The 22380-nt window shown below is 44.4% G+C and overlaps 1 protein-coding gene across 1 annotated transcript in view; it reads left to right on the top strand.

The window, feature by feature from the left end:
- Positions 1–22380, top strand: part of LOC104650443 (apolipophorins-like) — a 183447-nt gene that overhangs the window by 68243 nt on the left and 92824 nt on the right. The window contains exon 3 of the mRNA XM_074400437.1: positions 3984–4165. The gene's annotated coding sequence lies outside the window, so the exon portion shown is untranslated. The remainder of the gene's footprint in view (positions 1–3983; positions 4166–22380) is intronic.

Raw genomic sequence — 22380 nt, 5'->3', positions numbered from 1 at the left:
CAGAAACATCAGGGTGAGTCTGAACCAATAACCAAAGCCAGGCAGATGAGCATCCAGTTCATTAACTCAAAGGGACTGGTCGGAGGAAGATCTGGTTTCAAGGCCTTGGAACTGACACTGGGGACTCCAGAGCAGGGTGAGAGGGTTTTAAAGGCTGGAGAAGGCAAGGGCGGGGCAGCCTGGGGAAACCCCCTGAGTTAGAAGTTGAATGCTGAGAAGGAGGCTAGAGAATTGAGAAGTCAGACAAAAAGAGAAAGGGCATGCCTGGGTTTTCCTTTTAGAAAGACCACTCTGGCTGGAGTATGGAGGATAATGACATGCAGGAGAAGGCTAAAGAAGGCTGCTGAGCCATAAAAAATGATGAGTTCGTGTTCTTTGTAGGGACATGGATGAACCTGGAAATCATCATTCTCAGCAAACTGACACAAGAACAGAAAATCAAACACCGCATGTTCTCACTCACAGGCGGGTGTTGAACTATGAGAACACGTGGACACAGGGAGGGGAGCATCACACACTGAGGTCTGTTGGGGGGAACTAGGGGAGGGACAGTGGAGGGTGGGGAGCTGGAGAGGGATAACACGGGGAGAAATGCCAGATATAGGTGATGGGCAGGAAGGCAGCAAACCACATTGCTATGTATGTGCCTATGCAACAATCCTGCATGTTCTTCACATGTACCCCAAAACCTAAAACGCAATAAAATATTTTTTAAAAAAAGAAAAAGAAAGATAAATGACACACTAAAAAAAAAAAAAGACTGCTGAAGGCCTAATTCAGTGACAGTGCAGACAGAAAGAAATGAGACATAAAAGAGGCAGAATCTGCTCGATTTAGTAATGATTTTGAGACAAGTAGGGACTCCTCCTAAAGGCCTGCTGTTCCCAACTGCAAGCATAAAAATAAAGGAAAATCTTGGGTTCATTCAGGGGAAATTCCAGGCACCCAAGTGTCCATGAGATGTAAGTGAGCAACTTGCTAAGCAAGAAGGTAATAATAGCTTAAAACAACAGCCAAGGAAGTTAGAGTCACGAGATGTTCCCTATAAAAACTAAAGATGATTCAACTTACGTTCCTGAGCTGTTTTGCAGAACCCCAGGCCCCCATCAAATAGACCCACTGGCACAGAGACCTCAGATAAGGGAGGGCTGAGAACTGAACTCTGACCTCTGTTCTTTGCTCTAAATTTCTTCCTGAGGGGCCTGGAGGTAAGGCTAAGCTCATGAGCCAGAATTAACATTCTTTTCTGACCTCATATTTTTAGACCAAGCTTTGTGTCCTGAGCCAATTGCAAATGAGAAAATCTTTGAATCTACCTATGACCTGTAAGCCCCTGCTTTGAGATGTTCCACCTTTTTAGGTTAAACCAATGGATAGCCTCCGTGTATTGATATATGACTGCCTGTAATCTCTTTCTCCCCACCTTTAAAAGCCTTTACTTGCAAGCTATCAGGGAAGTTGAGTCTTAAGCATGAGCTGCCCAGTTCTCCTTGCTCGGTGCCCTGAAAATAAATGCCCTCCTTTCTCCTGCTGCAAACCTCTGTGTGGATGTTTAGCCTTACTGCACTGAACAAGTGGACCCTAGCTGTGTTCTGTAACAATTTGAATAGGAGATGACTTGTGAAGGAAATGTCAAGAATGACTTCCAGATTTGCTGACTTAAGAGACTAGAAAACTTATTTCAGGCCCTCACTTTGCCATTATTTTCAAACTTTCAGATCATAAGCTGCTGTCCCCTTTTAGGCCTCAGTTTCTACTTCTCAGGATAGGAAAGTTGATCTAGAGTAGTAGTGTTCCAGCAATGGTCCTGGGGCCATCCTGCAGGTGTGGCTGGGCCTCCTGGAAAGAGCCCCCTACTGGAGTCAGAAGATCCAGCTCACATCTTGACCCAGCCTGTGATGTTGGGAGGCGGCAGTATTTCTGAGCTTAGGTCTTCATTTGTATAAATGGAGATAATTATTCATTGATTCAGGAAATACAAATTGGGGGCAAAAGATAAAAGGAAGGAAATATGGTCTGTGCTTCCTGGAGGAAAAGTAGGCATAAAAACCAATAGTTATAAAAGAGCTGGGTAAGTGCCAGAATTATATAAACTAAACAGTGAGAGGTGGCCCAAAGGAAGGAGGGACCAAGTACAGGAGCTGCATCTAGAGACAGGACAAGGGGTAGCCAGGAAGATCAGGGAAAGGGTACTGTGGACTGAGAACTAGGCTGAGCCCTCCCTTGCTGGACCCCTGACTTTTGGTTGCCCTTCCTTGATCCTAACCTCTCTCTCCTGTCATCTAAATAGCAATCCTTTTCCTCATCTGCAAATGAGGCTCTGAGGGATTTTTCAGAAAGCAAGACTGACTCACTTCATATTATTAATGCCTCACTTACAAAGAGTTTGCCTAACCCACCATCGAGGGGTGGACACATGATGCTGGATTTCCAGGTATCAGAGACAGGCCTTACTCCACCTTCTATAAGCATATGCCTACACAGGTAGGCTGGGTATTGCATGTCCTGAAGAGCAGATATTGTATTTAGTTCATAGTTGTATCCCCAGTGCCTTACGCCAAGCCTGCCACATGGTTGTAACTAATAATTGTGTAGTGAGTGAATCAAATTCCATGGAGTCTTTAAATTTCAAAGGGTTATTGGCTCCTTTCTCAGCCTCCAGGCAGGATTGCATCTCAATCACCACACCTGGCAGCTATTCAGGCTCCAACAGATTTAATGGCACCCACCTGAGAAATAGGCAGAGGCGAAGCAACACTTCATCTAACTTTCATTCACTAGACAAGTACATACTGAGCAGCTCCTCTATGCCAGTCTCTGAACACATGGGTGAATGACCTCAAGAACATTACAGCCTAATTGGGGGACAGATACTGCATTCATAATTGCCACACAGTGGAGGCCCAAGGGGGATGGAATTGGTTTTGCTTCAGGGATCTTACTTGGGAGATATTTGAGCTATATCTTGAAAAATGAGTAAGCATTCAACAGGTGGATAGGCTGGAAGGGTTAGAGGGGAGTAGGGGACTTGGGATATGGGAATTTAAGGCAAGAGATGTCCATGAGTATTGTGTTTACAGCAGTGCTATTCAAAATGCAGATCCACAATGAGATGAGGAATTTTCCCTAGCGTTACATCCTTAAATGAGAAAGTCTTACTATTAAAACACTGTCCCCTGAACTAAAGTGTGTTTATGACCATTGATTTACATTTTGGCTCAGGCTGTTCTATGAGTTGGAAACATTGTTTATGGACAGGCAACAGGTCTGGAGACTACATCACTGCTTTATGGTTAACCACTTGCTTTTTGCCTAAGGTCAAGCTCTTTTACCACTCCAAAAAAAAAAAAATCCTCTGACATTGCCAGGGCAGGTATCATAATCCTCACTTCACAGGTTGGGATATTGAAACTCAGAAAGGTTAAGGTTCCTATCACCCCACTGCTGAGCAGGGAGGCTGGGATTTGAAGCCAGGAGTGCTCTCCCAGCCCTTTACTCATTCATCAATCATTCTCAACAGAGAAGAGACCTGCAAGAAGAAAATGAGGCTGACTTGAGTAATGACTTTATAGCCAGCATGTCCCCAGCAACAAATGTCAACGTATAGAACGTAAGTGTGTCATGGATGTGACCTCCCATGGTATTTCTCATGTTCCTCCATCTCATATTGCTGTCATGTCTTAAATAGAGGCAGGATGACTTTTCCTTTCCAGCCCCCACTCTGGAGTTGCTGCCACCTGCCCTCCCAGGAGAGTTTCCTCCAGCTTAGCCTGGGCTTGACACTGGTCCCATGCAAGGAGATGTTTCATGCACTCATAGCCATAGCAGGCATCTACTCAAAATAGGCCTACCTTTCCACAAATGCCATTCTTGGTATGCTGCTCTTATCCTAGCAGCTGGGGCTATGAAGCTGTTCTCAGCTCTCGTATCTATTCCCTTGGAGTCCAGCTTCCCGGGCACAGCCTTTTTTTTTTTTTTTCCAGGTGAAGAAGCCAAAAGCAAATGAAGACAACTACAGGGAAGATCACAAAGGCTGGGAGAGATGAGAGCCTTCCAACTTAAGGAACCATGAATCTTCAGTTGTGATCTGGCTATTTCTCCAAGCAGCAAGCTAGCAGGGAAACCTCAAGGGGCCTGAGCCTGCGATTCCTGTGGCCCTATGACAGTAAGTACATTTGACAAAACTTGAGCGAGCCGTGGATGGTCAATGGCTCTAACACCTGGCATCTCGGAATGAAGCTATGCTGCCCAACAACATCCTGGAGGGGCTCCTGCCTGGAAAAGGGCTCAAGCAGAATTGCTCACAGCTGCAGACCCTTAGCTGGGAAGTAATCAGAATCTTCAGCCTTTTCCAAGCTGAGTCTTGGAAAAGGCAACATAGGCTCATGCTGCCAAGGAGGATTAAAGAAAACTACTGGAGAGATTCTTGCTATATATGTGTGCCCTTCACCTTGGCCTGGGGCCCCATATTCTGAGATAGTACTATAATGAAGAAAGAGAAAGGGCACTGTCAGTCAAGAGGCTGTCCTGCCCTCAATGCTAACTCTCCTTTGGCCCAGGGAAAATCCCTTAACCTCTCTGGGCCTCTGTTTTCTACCATATAAAATTGGGTACTGTCCTAGCTGCCCCAGGAATGGGAGAAGATCCCAACCAGTGCCCATAGGCTCTGATGAGACATCAGACTCCAGCTGGCCATATCCCTGGCCACAGTGTATGCCATATTATTTACCCATCTATTCTGTTTACCTGTATCCATTTTCCATATATATTTCTCCTCTGATTACTACTCTCCCTCTGTTCTTTATAACAACCCTTTAAGATCTTCCCTTTCTGAGAAATTTCTATCTTCATTCCACTGTGAGCATCTTGAAGTCAGGACCCTCCCTTTATTTTTATTCATAGTTCCTAGCTAACCCAGTAAATGTCCACTGAATAGGAGACTGATATTTTCCACCAACACAACATGACTCCAAAATAACTTTTTATATTTAACAAGCGCTTACATCAATTTACTATGCACCAGGAGTCATTCTTAACATTAAACATGTATCAACATATTTAGTACCATCATGAGATCCTTGGGGTGTTGCTTTGCCAGCTGGAAACCTCTGTGGCCGGTGGCACCTTCTGCCTCAGTATTGCTTGGACCCACTGGGTTTGTTCCACCCACTCAGCCTGGCAGGCTGTGCTTGGCTCATACTATCAGCCCAGATCCCACACCTGCCAAGGGTGAGCCAGGTGCAGAGTGGCAAGGGATATGTGGCAAGTGAGTGTGGGGTCTGGCCACTGTGCACAGCCAGGCATGAGGACTGCTGCGACAGGGCAGGCAGCGGCAGGTGTTGACACAGGTGCTGGCTCCATGTGAGGCTCTGGCTGAACCAGATGTACCACATGCAGCTCCCACTGTGGACACCCATGTCTGGATGAGGGGAACATGGTGGTACCTGGAAGCTTGGAGAAACCAGGGACTGCAAAGCCCCAAGGAGGGTGTCATAGCCCTGGCTCAAGGAGCCCCCAGGTCTGAGCTCTGCAAAGGTCTGCAGTTCCTTTCTCCTTTTCACTGCCTAAAACATGGTGAGCAAGGGGAATGTTTCAGCCCTGTTTGTGTTACAGCTCCTCAGTCTTGCCATTCAACAGGTCCTGAGTTTTTGTCCCACATCCAGGACAAATGAGGTATACATAAAACTGGAGGGTGAACAAGGCAGAAAGAAGCTTCATTGAGTAACAGAACAACACTCAGGAGACACGCAGTGGGTAGCTCCTTTCTGGAGGCAGGTCGTCCTGACTAGTGTTCGACTCTCAGCCAAGAAGAGACCTACGGTGTTAGCTCCTATCTGCAGGCAGGTCATTCCATCTCTGTAAGTCTGGCTGGGGCTGGGGCTCGGGTTTCTGTGGGCATCAGAAGGGAGGACGTGCATGATAATTGGTCCATGGGTAGCCATGAGTGGGCCTGGAAAACGCATCATAATTTCTCACTCCCAGCCACAAAGTCCACCTGGAATGGGCAGCCAAGCCCCCATGCTTCAGGTCATCCCTGGCTTGAAGGTGGGGCATCACCGGGGACCTGCCCCTTTCTGCCTGGGAGCCTGTCTGCCTCTTGCTGCCGTAAACATTTTATCCACAGCACTCAGGCTGTTTGTGCTGAGGGGTTCCTGCAGGCCTCCTCTGAGCCACCCTCAGCCCCACTTTGGCCTCCCTTCCATGCTTATTTGTGCCCAAGGCAGCCAATGGCAAGGAGACCAAGGCAGCAGGGGGCTGGAATGTTAGTGCTGCCCTGAGCATGTGCACACTTAGCTGAGTCACGATAGCACCTGGGCTCAGCCACAACTTTGCTCTAAAATCGGAGCAGCCACTGGGAGCAAGGAGAGACCAGGCAGCAGGAGTAAGCACTTCCAAACCTGTGGGGGTTGAGGGGGTTCCCAGGCCCCTGAGAGCATAAGGATACCCAGGCCGGCAGCCATGGCTGGGTGGCTGAAGCTGTGCCCAGCAAGGCAGGGCTCTTGCCCTGTCAACTCAGAAGGGGGCAGGGCTCCTACCTGTTCCTGGCTCCCAGAGGATGCAGCCCCTGCTTTGCCTCCCCTGCTGCAGCCAGTGTCTTCATAGCAACAACTCCAGATGTGCTGCTGCTGCTATCACTAGGTACCATTGTTATACCTGTTTTGTATATTAACATTTATGTCTAATAGTTGCGATATTAGAACTATTAGGATAACTGGCTCCTCTATTAGTCTATTTCTCTTGTCTATTTTTCTCTTGCTTTGATCCTTTCTTCTGGGTTCCTAGCATGCCTGATGATTTGGGGTTGAATGCCAGTAATTTTGCATGAAAATGGTGGGGACGTTTCAAGGCTCTGGATGACATTACATTTCGCTAGAGAGGATTTGCTTCTGCTTCTGAAGGCAGTTCAGATTGAGACAAATTAGGTTAATCAACTCCGGAATTGAACTGATTTGAATCTGTGCTTTAGTTTTTGTGATATCCAGCCTGTTTCCAATTCATCATTGCTCCTAGAGTGTTGACCTTTCATGTGTTTACCAGTGTCTCTCCACCTTGGTGGGCTCTTAATCCCAATTTTTAACTTCCAAAAAACAAGTGCTACTAAAAGCTCTGCTCAGCTTCTCAGCTCCTTAGCCACCATTTGCTGCCCAGCTTCTCAGTCTCTTGGCTGCCTTTTAGAAGTCAGAAAATACCTTGAGGGGTGTATCAGTCTGTTCTTGCATTGCTATAAAGAACTACCTGAGACAGGGTAATTTATTTAAAAAGAAAAAGACGTTTAACTGCTTCATGGTTCTATGGGCCGTATGGGCTTCTGCTTCTAGAGAGACCTCAGGAAACTTACAATCACGTTGGAAGGTGAAGGGAAGCAAGTATGCCTTCACATGGCAGAGCAGGAGAGAGGGTGAAGTGGGAAGTGCTACTCTGTAACCAGATCTCATCAGAACTCACTCATAATCACAAGCTTAGCAAGGGGAAAATCCCCACCCATGATCCAATCACCTCCCACCAGTTCTCCTCCTCAACTTTGAGATTACAATTCAACATGAGATTTGAGTGGGGACAGAGCCAAACTATATCAAGGGGAAAACTGGCTCCAAATGTTGGGGTAACATTTTCTCTCTCTTTGGGATTTCGAAAATTCAGGTCATCACTGCCTTCCTGCCAATACACTTAAAAAACAATATATATGTATATATTATTTTAAAGGTATGTATATTTAATTTAAAACATATATACATACAAATAATATGCATACAGTATTTTAAAGGCATGTATATTATATATATATGTGCATATTGTATATGTATATACAATACTTTTATAGTCCTCAGCAACATAGTTATTCTAATCCAAGCTAGTTCACCAGAGTTGGAAAATAAAATACTATTTTTACTTTATAGACAAAGAAACTGAGTCATAGGAATGTTAAATAACTTCCCTAGTTACTATGTTTTAAGTGAAACATTTACTCATTTATTTGAAAATATTGACTAAGCACCATCCATATATTAAACACTGCTGTGGGCATTGTGGATGTACAGATTAATAAGCCAGCCCTTGCCTTCCAGGATCTCAGGGTTGAGTGGAATCACTCATAATTCAGTGCACTCAGTACAACTACTGAGGAAGGGGCTGTTGCTCAGGAGCTCAGGTGATGGGCCTGGCCTAGGTTTGTTATGCTCACTTAGACTTCTTTCTCTACATAAATATCTCCCCTAGGATACAGTATATTTCTTGAGGCCATAGTCTGGGTCATTCATTTCTCCATCCCCAATGCCCAAATCGTGCCTCGAGCAAAGCAGGTGCTCCATAAATACCTGTCGAATTGCATTTATTCTCGAACATCAAAGAAGAAAACAAGGATAGGATGAAGGCTGTAAGATGATGGGTAGTACCTTAGTTGCCAGTCAGAAATACCTCGTCCACTCTCTTCCCAGTAACTTGTATGAACAGGGCAAGTTAGCACTCCTGTCTGGGCCCATTTTCTCAACTGGGGATTTAGGAGGTTGGACTAGATTACACCTAAGATCCCTTCCAGCTCTGTGTCACTGTAGCTAAGTGTGACTCCACAGAGGGATGAATGGCTGTAGCCTAACCCAGTGTGTCCCTGTGTGCCCTCTTTGGGCTGCAGTTGTGGTCAAATGGTCTTTTAGACAAAACTAGGGTGGCTGTTCCTAGGTCTATCTGTCTTATTTTTCACTGTGGAAAAAATGTACAGTGAAAAGCTTTTCTGTGATAAATGCCAGGAATTCTGTGCAGGAGAGGCCTGCTTGAGGGAGGAAGAATATGAGGAGACATTTTCTAGGTCCTCTTCCCCTGGGCTGGCTCCAACCTGCCTACTCTGTCTCTCACTTTTCCTAGCACAGAATTTACTTTCCCATTTGAGAGAACAGTCTTGTCTCTATGGCAAGCATAATGCTTAGGGAGGAAGCCAGTTCCCTCTGCTAGTCTAAGTGGCATTTCTCTGTCTGGAAAATGGGGTTGCCCAGGTCTCACAAAGGCATTTCCAGAAACAAGTGGACACAGATTTATACTCAGCTGATTAGTGGGGTGACCTGCACCCCCATCACTCCTGAGAAAGAGCATTTGCCTCCAAAAGGCTCTGTGGAAGCAGAGAAGCATTGGCACTACAGCGGAAGGGGAGACGTAGGGGTTCAGCCAGTTAACCTCATCTCATGGATAAAAACCTGGGCCCTGAGTGGGTCAGTGGCTCTCCTAGGTCACACAGTTGATTTGCAAGGTAGGGCATAGAGTTTAATGTTACAATGAGACAGCTCAGCTGGCCCCCTGGGTGGGAGCTGAGCTTAATTTCATTCTTGAATCACACCATCAGTTTCCTTCTCTGTCTCATTACAGGTGCCATCAGCCTCCCAGCGTTGCCGGGCTTAAGTTCCCTCCCAAAACCCTGAAGTCTGCTGGGAGAAATGATTGGGCCAGTTATGTATTTCCAAACATACAACTCCCATGATGGGAGCAGGGCAAGGAGGCATCCAGGGTTGTTTTTGTGGATTATGCAGTTACTGACCTAAATTACATATTGGGGAGGGGAAAAAAAGAACTGCCACAGGTAACGCTGACATGTTGGAGAAGGTGTGGAAGAGAGGAAATGCTGACTGGGGTCTTTGAAAATGTGGTCTGTTTTAATTGGATGTGTCTCTTCAGAACTCACTGGTGGCAGGCCCATCACAGTCTCCTTTTAATCAGTGGAATCCACATTTCCCCACTGCAGCTTTGCACAGAAGAGAGAGCAAGGGGGCAGAGGCCGGAGGGAAGATGTGGTTCCAATTTGAAATATGGTAATTTGGGAAGAGGATTTTATTTCAAATAGAATTGCCAGGTTTCTTCTGCTTTATGCCTTACTGAGTAGATTTTTTGAAGGAGAAAGAAACTGTTCATCTTTTGGAGCAAGAGCCTGCAGTGATATGCTGACCTATTTTCTTCTCTTCTTCTACAATGTACATGTGTGTATGGTGTCCTTTTCCAAGATTTCTAGCAGCAGAGTTCACTGTTCCTCAGTCCAAGGGGCAGCACAGAGAGGAGACAGACAGGTACATGTGGCAAGGGCAGAAAACGAAGGGCCAAGCAAGAGTGGGAGCAGCCAAAAGGCTGAGATCTCACACCACAGGTCAGGATAGAGAATCTCTGACCAGAGTGAGGCTGGGATTGACCCTCATGTTCATTTATTCACTCAACAAACATTGGTTGGGCAGAGCTACTCACTGTTAGGCCTTGGAACTCTCCCCTTATATGCCTTAAGGGCCCCCACAGTACATGCCAAGCTCATCTTGGGACAAATCCAAACACCTGGGAAGGTCTCGGGACTAACAGAGGTATCTGAAACGTGTGGAGACACCAACCACAGAGTACCATCAAAACCCTGTGGACCATTCAACACCATAGTCAGGCTCTCAGTTAGATCCACCGCTCTGACCTGTGGACCATTCAACACCATAGTCAGGCTCTCAGTTAGATCCATCAGTTAGATGCTATAACAGAATACCGTAGACTGGGTGTTTTGTAAACAACATAACTTTGTTTTTTTCAGTTCTGGGGGCAGGAAGTCAAAGATCAAGGCATTGGCTGATACAGTGTCTGCAGAGGGCCTGCTTCCTGGTTCATAGAACGCTGTCTTCTGGCTGTGTCCCAACACGGTAGAGGGAAAGGATGCTCTCTGAGGCCTCTTGGTACTTATCCCATCCATGGAGAATCACCTCTTAAAAGCTCTTCCCCCTAATACCATCACTAGGAGGGGTTAGAATTTCAACATATACATTTTGAAGAGACATAAACATTCAGTCTATAGCACCCACATCCTTAGGACAGCCTCAGAATCAATCAAGATTGAGAGGCAGAGGTAGGAAGAAGTAAAAAGGGAGATCATTTGTGTTTATTACGTAACAGTGGATCACTAAAACAGATGGGAAACCAATAGACTAAGGGTCAGCAACTTTTTCTGTAAAGGGCCAGGTAGGTATATTTTGTGATCTGCAGGTCAAATGATCTCTGTGGCAATCACTCAATTTGCCATTATAGTCAAAAGCAGACACAGACCATACGTAAACAAATGGGCACAGCTGTGTTGCAGTAGAACTTTATTTATGAAAACATGTGGCGGGCCAGATTCAGTAAGCCAATTGTAGTTTTCCAGCCTGCAATGGAGGGTTTGAAGTAGCAGACTGATATGCTCTCGTTTAGACCCCGAGAGCTCTTTCTGACAGCCATGTGGAGGACAGACTAAGTGGGGCAGGAGCTGAGGTGAGGCTGTCGTCAGATGAGAGATGATGATGGCTCAACCCAGGGTTTTACTAGTAGAAGTGGAGTGATTTAATTGTAAATCTATGTTGGAGGTGGTACTGACAAGATTACTAAGACAGCTAAGCACAGAGCCAGATGATGATTGCTTTGAGGCAAGTATGCAAAAGGAATCTATGGGAACTTAGAGAAGGGGTACCCAGATTATGGGAGTCGTGGAGGAGGCAACTGCTGAAAAGGAAATAGCCAGGGGAAAGACCTGGAAGGAATATCCTCCAGGCAAGCAGAGTAGTAGCAGCTCATAATGGCTAAGCTTGGAGGAGTCCACAGTGCCAGAAATAAAAGATAACAGACTGTAATGACTCTGGAGGACAGGCGGCAGTCAGATCTTGAAAGCTCAAGAGGCCATTCCCTGCAAGATTAAAAATGGACCAGCGAGCTGAGAGTCACCAGTCCTTTCCCAGGGCTTCTTCCCACCCATTCTTTCCAAGACTGCCTTAGGACATCTTCCTACTGTGAGTTTTGAAGCTTTCCCCTGCAAAGGGAGCTTAGATGTGTTATCAGGAGCCCTGGCTGCTACACTTGATAGGTATGGGTCATGTCGCTGGTTCTGCTGACTCTCCGTTTCTTCATCAGTAAAGTGGCAGTAGTAACAATCTCACGGAGAGGTTGGAAAGACCAACTGCATATAAAAATGCTTTGCAAACGCCACAGAAATGCCAGGGGTTGTTAAGGTGACAATACTGATTATAACAGCATCCTGCCTCTCCTATAAGTTTATTTCTCTCATTCTATACCCTCACAATTCTCTCCTGATTATTTTTCTGGGTTATGAGAAAAGCCCTTTGTTCCTTGCTCCAAAATTCTATGGGGATATGGTCACCGCACCCCATCTCTGGGAAGAAAGCAGTTTTGGCTTTGTTCGCTTCCCCCAGGATGTCCAGGAGCTAGCGTGGATGTTTCTCCAGCAGTCCTCAACTTGGCCTTGAAGCCATTGCTGCAGGCTGGCCGTCCCAAGGAGCAATGCCCCGCCCACCACCGGCAGAGTCATTCTCATCCTGCAGCTAGAGATTCCTCTCAAAGAAAGTGCTTTTCCAAGAGATAGGTAAATGGCCTTGAGGTGCTTTGCAGAGCTTACCCTTCATCTCTCTCCCTTTTGTTCTTTTTATTTCTCTTATGGCATTTCAGAGAACTTTGCAGAAGGCCCGTGTGTATGTGCCATTTCAGTTCCATGGCTCAGTGCACAGCACGGTTTGACAGCCTACCTGAGGCAAGTTAATCCTCCATGTTGCTCCATAACCTACAGCTGTTCCCGGCTCAGCCAAGAAACAGTCCTTGGCTCAGTGCAGACCCTCATCCCTGAGTCCATAGCACTACACAGCTTCTAGGGCAGCTGTCCGTGTAGACTTTAATGTGAATAATGCCCCACTGCTCACTCTTTTTTAACCATGTGTTTTTATGGTGACTATCAGAGCTCAGAATCTGACCTCTTGAACTAAGTCTTTAGAGTCTGGAAATTTAAGGGCTTTAATAGCGAAGGCACAGGCTTTGCATCAGCCTGACCTAGGTGCTAATCCCAGAACCAGCCCCAACAAGCTAAGAAACCTAGGCAATCTCTTTTTGCTCATGAGGGAATAATAGTTACTCTATGGGGTTGTTGTGAGGACAAAGTTTCAAACATGGAACTTTTGTTACAAATAGAGAGTGAAGCCACAGAGGTTAAGGGGTGGCTTGAACAGTGTTCTGACACCAACTGGCGTGTGATAGGTACTCAATAAATGCTTGATCAATTGAGAAATCACATCAGTAACAGGCCCTCACATGGTAATTCTGTGGGAATTTTATTTTACTTGTGTAATTGTGAATGTTAGTGTGAATTACTTTTATAATCAGAAAAAAGTTCAATAAACATTATTAAATAAATGCAAGCAAAAAAGCAAGAGACACTAGTAACAGGCAGAGAAGAATTTGACAGTATGAATTATATATGAATTAGGAAACTGGAAGTGATTTGGAGTCCTCCTTTGTTCAACTTTGGAACTAGTTCTCATGATTTTCTCTCCACATGGCTATTTCTTGCCCCCAAAGCACCCATGGTCTAGAGGAGAGAAAGCCTGAAAAATCAATTTGTGTGATAATAAGGGCAGTCGCTACGGGGACAGAGGGAAGGCTGCCACCTGGCCTGGGAGGCTATGGGCTGGTAGGTTAGAAGAGCCCCACAGAGGCATGGACCAGTAAGCCACACTGTGACTCGTGACCAGGAGTTATCCTGGTGAAGGAGGGGCAGATTGCTGTGGGATCAGCATGGTACATGCAGTGGCAGGGAGCATGGCTGTTTGATCTGGACAAGTCACTAACCTCTTTTGGCCTCAACACTATGTTCTGTAAAATGAAAGGGCTGGACCAGTTTCTCTGGTTCTCAATCCTGTTTACAATATACAGTGATCTGGGGCATTAAAAAAAAAAAATCAAAGCCCAAGGCTCACCTTGTATCAATTAAATCAGAATCACTAGTGATGGGATCCAGGTGATGGTATTTTTTCAATGGTATAATTAATGATTTTTATTTTATTTGTACATTCTAAGTTTCTATAACAAATCTTTATTATTTTTTTAAATAAGAGAAAAAATGATAAAAGTCCCCAGATTAATAACATCTGGCACTGCCAAAAATGTGGAAAATGACCACTATCTCATACCACAGCTGGGAAGAAAACTTGCTAAATCTTTTTCCTGAATTATCTTGGCAATGCAATAAGTATCATAAGCATTAAAATGTTGCAGAATACTTGACTCAGCAATTTCATTTCTAGCTATTTATCCAGGTGAATTTCTTTTTTTCCTTTTGAGATGAAGTCTTGCTCTGTCCGCTGTGACTGGAGTACAGTGGTGCAATCTTAGCTCACTGCAACCTCCACCTCCTCCACAATCCGTACCTCCCCCCAGCTTTTTTAAAATTATACTTTAAGTTCCGGGGTACATGTGCAGATAGTGCAGCTTTGTTACATAGGTATACACATGCCATGAACCCATTTTACAGAAGAGGTGAAAAGGCTCCCTTATAAATGGGAGAACCAGGGCTCTGCACAGCCTAGCACACAGCAGGAGCTCTCTTTGTCCCCCAAATGCCCTCTGAGGGTCCTGTGAAGAGTAGGTTTTCCTCATGCATTTTACATGAGTGAATTTATGGAATGCTGATCTGCAGCTCTTTTGGAAACATTTACCATGTAAACAAAACTTAACTCTGCCTGTGGCCAACCCTAAAGCACCATAAAAAAGAATTGGATTTTTTTGAAGAAAAGAGAAAGGAGCTTAGAAATTTTTACTCAGAGCTTGATGAATTTAGTTTTCTATCAGTAGTCTTGGTGACAGACAATATCTGTTGTCACGACCACCTAATGCTGGTTTCTCAGGTCCCCGGGCAATTACTGACTCCTCCTACTATTTAAAACAGCAGACTGGTGATTTTCTATTGACTTTTGACAGTAAAATTGGCAGTCGGTCAGTTTGTTTTCTCTGATTAATTTGGAAAGAGGTCACATTTGAAAAAAGATTTCGTTATGAATGAACTTTCCATTTGAGAAACCAGTATCACAAAAGAGCCTGTGACAGTTATGCTGCTCTTAATTTATTTCTCACCTTTTCTTGCACCTTACTCACTTCAGTGAGGGTATACAATACCTCAGTAGGCAAGGAGGTGGAGTGCAAAAATCACGTAGTGTCTCGTAAGTCGATGTCAGGTCTTTGGCTTCTACTCTGGGAAATACGGTGATTTTTTTTTTTTTTTTTTTTTTTTTTGAGACGGAGTTTCACTCTTGTTACCCAGGCTGGAGTGCAATGGGGCGATCTCGGCTCACCGCAACCTCCGCCTCCTGGGTTCAGGCAATTCTCCTGCCTCAGCCTCCTGAATAGCTGGGATTACAGGCATGCACCACCATACCCAGCTAATTTTTTGTATTTTTAGTAGAGACGGGGTTTCACCATATTACCAGGATGGTCTCGATCTCTTGACCTCGTGATCCATCCGCCTCGGCCTCCCAAAGTGCTGGGATTACAGGCTTGAGCCACTGCGCCCGGCTGAAATATGATGATTTTTGACAATGGAGGTCTTAAGAGGTTTTTGAGCAAAGAAGTGACATGATATATGTTTGAAAGGACCATTTTGGCTGCTGTTTTCAGAATAGACAGCAGGGTTTGTGGGTTTGTGGCAAGTGTTTAAAAAAGAAAATGAATTAGGATGCTCTTGTATAGTCCAGGACAGACATGAGATTGGCTTGAGCCAGGGTAGCAATGGTGAAAAATGGCTGTATTCTGCAGAAGTTAGAGCTAACAGAATTTCCTGATAGATTGGATATGAGGCATAAGAGAAAGAAAGGAGTTAAGGATGACTCCAGGATTTTTCTCTCAGTAACTAGAATGATAAAGTTGTCATCAACTAAACTGTGCAAAGCTGAAAATGAGGTTTGAAGAAGATAGAATTTTGGAGACATTTTACATTTGAGATGTCTACTAGATCATCTACATGGGTATTGTTGTTTGGAGGTCAGGGACATTGTCAGCACATAGGAGAAATTTAAGCCTGGAGACTGGGATAAGACACCATCAGAGAAGACTATAGAGATAGAAAGTAAACCAAGGGAGGCCCTAAGTACTGTGACATGTAAAGGCCGGAGAGACAAGGAAGAAACAGCAAAGGGGACTGAGAAAGTCTCCAGTGAGGTGGGAGGAAAGCCAGGCAACCATAGTGTCCCAGAAACACAAAAGGAAGAAATGGGATCCACTCTGCCCAAAAATGTGGAGTCTTGGATTGCTTTTCAAATTTAGTGATGGGAGGCCACCACAGAATAGGTTTTTAACATGTAGGGCTGTGCCTAAAGATCTGTGTCCAGAAAATTTGTCATGAAACCATCAAGAATCCCTGAATTTGCAAATTCTTATCTAACCATTTTCCCCATTGTTTCATTTAATCAACACCTTTTTTTTTTTTTTTTTTTTTTTTGAGACAGTTTCGCTCTTGTTACCCAGGCTGGAGTGCAATGGCGCGATCTCGGTTCACCGCAACCTCCGCCTCCTGGGTTCAGGCAATTCTCCTGCCTCAGCCTCCTGAGTAGCTGGGATTACAGGCACGCGCCACCACGCCCAGCTGATTTTTTGTATTTTTAGTAGAGACGGAGTTCCACCATGTTGACCAGGATGGTTTCGATCTCTTGATCTCGTGATCCACCCGCCTCGGCCTCCCAAAGTGTTGGGATCACAGGCGTGAGCCACCGTGCCCGGCTTCAACACCTTTTAAAAGCTAAGAGTAATCACATTTTTTTTTTTTTTTTTTTTTTGAGACGGAGTTTCGCTCTTGTTACCCAGGCTGGAGTGCAATGGCATGATCTCGGCTCACCGCAACCTCCTCCTCCTGGGTTCAGGCAATTCTCCTGCCTCAGTCTCCCGAGTAGCTGGGATTACAGGCACGTGCCACCATGCCCAGCTAATTTTTTGTATTTTTAGTAGAGACGGGGTTTCACCATGTTGACCAGGATGATCTCGATCTCTTGACCTCGTGATCCACCCGCCTCGGCCTCCCAAAGTACTGGGATTACAAGCTTGAGCCACTGCGCCCGGCCGAGTAATCACATTTTTAAAATGTCTTTATAGTCTCTATCCCTTTTCACTAACTTCTGGAATCACCAGTGCTACTTGAGTTCTCTATTCTCTATTTCATTCTGTTAGGTTAGAATCTGTGTTTGATTCCTATCTTCACTTACTAGTTGTGTAAATGTGGGAAAATTTCATCTCTTAAGTGTCAAATTCCTTACCTCTAAAAATGGGACTCATAGTAAGCACTCATGGGAATTTTGTAGGGGTTAAATGAGAAGATATTTGTGCAGCATTAATTAGGTGGCATTGTAGGGGTAAACAGAGTGTTTCATCCCTCCATGAGATTACTGCCCATATGACCACAAGCACAGAGGACAAATCACACTGAGAGTCAGATGCTGGGTGGTTGACTAGGTTCCCTCAACAGCTACTGACCACTTCCTAGAAACCCACCTCCCAGCATATGTAATCCAAACTGGAGTACTACAAAATTAGCAAAGATTTATATGTAACGAATGTTCCAATTGCCTGACAATATTTGGAATTTAAACCTGCAAATGCTAATAAGGGCCAACTACATTGAGTGAGTGCATGAAGGAACAGGTAGGGAAAGGAGGGCTGTAGTAATTAATTCTGCTTGAGTGGCTTTTCCCAGAAGACCCTTAGATTTAGTCTTGATGACTTAAAGAAAAATAAAACGAGAAAAAAACATTCCAGGTCAAGTGAACATAATGTGCAAATATACAATCTTTAAAGAACGTGTTCTTTATAGGTAAACAGTTCAGTAGGACCAGAGCCAAGGACATTAGGATCAGGGGAGGGAGTCGGGGAGTGGGTAATGAGCAGAGTTGAAGCTGGAGAAGAAGGCAGGGGTCACATCAGTGAGATCCCGTGGGTTATGCTAAGCAGGTGAACTTTTTCCTGAATGGAAGTGACGAGAGTCCCTGCATGGCTTTATGTAGGAAGTGGCATGGCCATGTTTGTATTTTAGTGCTATCACTTAGACAGCCAAATGGAAGATGGTCTAGAGAGGAGAGGACAGCGGGACGAAAGGCTGCTGAGATCGTTTCTCGTTCCTCCTGTTTGACATGTCTTATTTCTCTCCAATCTCCAGAGATAGTATGCAAATATTCTTCTATTATATACTTCAAAAAATTCTCAGTTCAAATGTTGTCACTCTATTCTCTTTCTATTATATTGTTTATGTTCTTCACAGACACCCCTGAAATTACCCTAAGTGATTTCCTTTGCCTTCTTTATTAGTATTCCAATGAGTTCTCCAAAAGTTCTAAATAATGGTTGCAGCTTCTCCAAAGTTAATGATTCCAGCTGGAGTAGTAGATGTCATGATGGATACCTCCTCCCCACCAGCCCTCATCTTCTGCCTATCACTGGGAATCCCTGTGAGCACAGGCCATATGAGTTGAGTACTAAAGATCTTCCAATTAAGACTTCCCCATACTCTGAACCCCAAGAAGTTACCATTTGGGGGTAACTTCCCTCTGGTAAAATTAAGACTCTCAAGGCCGGGCGCGGTGGCTCAAGCCTGTAATCCCAGCACTTTGGGAGGCCGAGGCGGGTGGATCACGAGGTCGAGAGATCGAGACCAACCATGGTCAACATGGTGAAACCCCGTCTCTACTAAAAATACAAAAGATTAGCTGGGCATAGTGGCGTGTGCCTGTAATCCCAGCTACTCAGGAGGCTGAGGCAGGAGAATTGCCTGAACCCAGGAGGCGGAGGTTGCGGTGAGCCGAGATCGCGCCATTGCACTCCAGCCTGAGTAACAAGAGCAAAACTCCGTCTCAAAAAAAAAAAAAAAAAAAAAAAAAGACTCTCAAAAGGACTCTCCTTGGGATTTAGAGTATAATCATTTTGAGATAATTCCTCCTAAAATGAGCTTCTGTGATTAAACAGCAGCCACTTTGGAGTTTGTGTGCCGGCTGGCTCAGAGGTCTGCCCCACTTTCTGGCACCTTCTTTTGGTTCTTGAGTGGCAAAGCTGTTTCTCCCCACCTGCTCCTGCTGCTGCTTCCTCAGCACACAGCTGCTGAGAGCAAACATTCACTGTCCTTGGCCTAATAAGTAACTTTAGAGTCTCTCAACCTTCTATTGAAAGTCAGCTCACTTCTTTCCAACCCCAGCATTCTTCCTATCAAATCTCGCACATGTTCTAATTTATTTATAATTAGCCAAATGCATGACCTTCCCGAGAAACCCCTGCAGCCTGTTTATAGTCTCCTCCCTGAGGTCTCTCTGAAGCTGACAACATTGCCAGTAGCCACTTCTCACATGCTCAAACTTGCTGAGATTTCAAGCTTTTCAAGACTCCTTTCTCCCAAGAATTTCAGTTATTTGATTTCCTTTGAATATCTTATGTCAGTGCTACCTTGATTACATACTTTTCCAGTTCCCAGAACCTTCCACAATTACATGGAGTAATAGAATTGCCAAACTGATTTCTAGAGGTCCTTTTGTCTTTTCTGCCTCTGGGCAGAACAGTAAAGGTACAAAGTACTTTGCCAAGGACAATAACACTAAATACCTGGCAGGGCACAAAACGTGTGTGTGCATGGCTGAGAATAGCCTGGGAACCCACATACAACATAAGCAATTAATAGAGAGGCACACAATCTTCTCTGTGGATCTGGATCAGAGCCAAGGAGGAACTAAAGCACAATATGTGCATTTCCAAGTAATTTTATTATTTTTTTAAAGGAAGGAATAAGACAGTTCTTTTTTCTTTGTCTTTCTCAGAATACTGTATCTGGAAAGAAAGAAAAAGATTATAAAGACCAACCTCTGGCTAATACTAAGGCTAGCGAATTCATCTTGATATTTGCCTTAAGTTTTTACTAATTATTCTAGAAAAATAAGATGTAATTGACAACAAATACAGCAAAGTTAACATTAAAACCAGGACATTTGTAAATTTTCAAGTATGTAAATGATTAGTAGCTGGCCTTATTGAGCCAAGGGTTTGGCACTAATGGGGGTGAGGGAATCAGGAGAGCTGAATATAACCAGGCTTTCTCACTGGGCATTCAGACTGTCTTGCTCTTTAAATATCTAAAGCTACTGATAAAGCACATAGAATTTATTCAAGTATAAATGAAGAACAATAACCTAAAATATGTATCTGTTTTTGAACAAAGATCAAAACTAGCTAAAAGTAGACTCCTTGAATAATGGCAAGGAGGAATTTAGGACAGTGCACTGCAAATCAGAAATAAATCATGAAAGGTTGCCTGTGGCGCTCTCTTGCTGGGTAAGGTAAGGTCTATTGAAAGTTCTCAACAACTTAGGATTTCCTGAACACTTTCACACTTCCGTATTCCCTCATTGTTCTGTTGAATCCTACTGTTCTCACCTCAAACCCCCCTCGGACATTTCCCTGTCTCCTGGCATGCTTAATCAGTCACCCCTCCTCTGTGTGACCTCTGATACTAGAATACATCTCTACTGCTGTACTCTGCACTCTGTTTCATAATTTGCTTGCTCACATGCCTGTCCCCTCCATTAGCCCAAAAGATCTTCAACGGGAGTTTTGGACCCTGCAAGACTGGTAAAGGCTAAATGTTTAGAAAATACCTGTGTCCTTGAAGTGAATTGGAAATTGGTAGTGTTACCAGTAGTGTCCAGGTTCTTGGCATCTCGAACAAAGAATTGGACAAAACACATGAATGAAGTGAGGAAAGGAAAAGCAGGGATTTATTGGGGACAAAAGTACATACCACAGGGTGGGAGCAGACTAAGTATAGAGGCTCAAGAGCCCTGCTTACAGAATTTTCTGGGGTTTCAATACTCTAGAGGGTTCCTATTGGTTACTTGGCAAATATTCCATGTAAATGAAGAGAATGAAGTGAAGTCACAGAATCATTTACTCAGGATGCCCCCTACTGTAGATGGAGAAGATATACTTCGTGTGTGATCTATCTAAATGGAGAGGATGAAAGTGAAGTTACCAAGTAGAAATGGCAGTAATGGAGAGGACAAAGTAGAGTTACAAAGCCATTCACATTCCTGTCATTGCTGAGGTGCTTTCATTCAATTCAGTTCTAGGAAGTCAGCCTGGATCGGCCTTATATTCCCTGCCTGCCTCGTGCCCTATTCTCCTGCCTCATCTCCCCTCTGCAAGCCATGATCCCCATAAATTTTTATGGGAAGCAGAGAGACCAACGATCATTCTTCTGTGTCTGCTTCCTGCTGACTTGGGGCATAGTCCCTACCTACTGGGGATCACAGAACTTTTGCCCTGCTCTGTTTAGTGGAGGCAGGGAAGATCCTTGATGGTCCTGGGTGGTGTCTTCACCTGGAGTGGCTGGAACACTTGTCATACAGCTTGATGATCTCTGTGTGACAGGAAAGACATTAGGTTAAAAGATTTAATAGGAACCTTGGGGTGGATACTTATGCCATCAGGAATATTTGTCATAGAAATATGTTTTTAAAATTCTGCTTAATTACTACAAAGGAAGTGATTTGATCTATTTAGAAGAAGGCAACTAAATTACAAAAAAAAAAAAAAAAAAAAAAAAAAAGGCTACCAGTTTCCACACCACAGTAACTGTGCAACAAAGACACCAGAAAGTTGGTAGGTGTTGAAAAATGCACGCTTTGAATGAGGAGACCTTCCAAACAGGCTTTGTGTGAGCAACATGGCTGTTTATTCACCTGGTACAGGTGGGCCAAGGCCAAAAAGGGCATTAGCAAAGGGCAGTGGGATAGGATTTGGTTTTATAGGTTTGGGTAGTTTTTTAGGGGGTAGGGGGGTTGCAGAGTAAGTTCAGTTACAGTGGTGGGGGGTAGGGGCAAGGAGTATACATGACCACAAGTTCAGTTACAATGGCAGGGTTGAGTGAGAGGTATTGACATTAGCATAAGAACAGTTAAGATGGCAGGGCTGGGTGAGGGGCTTGTCTGGGGAAGCTCTGCTGGGCGATTAGAGACAATGGCAAAACACAGGCAGGGTGTGGGAGACTTCAGCCGAGGCAAACAGGACATCAGAATTTCAGGCTCCAGACTTGTATATAGAGACCTGACACAACTGTCTTTTTATATATAGAGAGAAAAAATTAGAGAAGAGGGGGTGATAACAGATTTTAGGGGGTGGGGGTAAAGTTTCTCAAGGCTTCTTCGAGCAGGATTGGGGGCGGGGTGGAAACCTGAAAATGGGAAAGAATTTAGACTGCTGGGAGATTTTGGGGAACGGGGTAATATTTCGGGGTTGTTAGAAGGAGCATTTGTCATATTGACTGATTGGTTATTGCTTGTATACGATTTTGTAGGAAGTGAGAGATTAATTGGAAAAAGAGGGTTTAAATAAGATAAGGAGAAAGAGTATTAGAGGACTCAGGATTGAAAGAAGCCACAACTTCCAGTTAGACAGTGTCCAGCCAGTTTAGCCAGGTTTAGAATAACTATTTGCCAGATTAGTGAGCTTTTGGGTTCTGTCTTTTAATTTATTGATGGCATTATACACGAGGCAGGGTGGTTTACATAAAACAACATTTTATTGGAGCTTTGGACCCGAATGTCAAGG

This window comes from Saimiri boliviensis, chromosome 6 (genome assembly GCF_048565385.1).
Source record: "Saimiri boliviensis isolate mSaiBol1 chromosome 6, mSaiBol1.pri, whole genome shotgun sequence".
NCBI lineage: Eukaryota > Metazoa > Chordata > Mammalia > Primates > Cebidae > Saimiri > Saimiri boliviensis.
The sequence above is the reverse complement of the archived record's forward strand: the minus strand, read 5'-3'. Positions and strand labels throughout refer to the sequence as shown.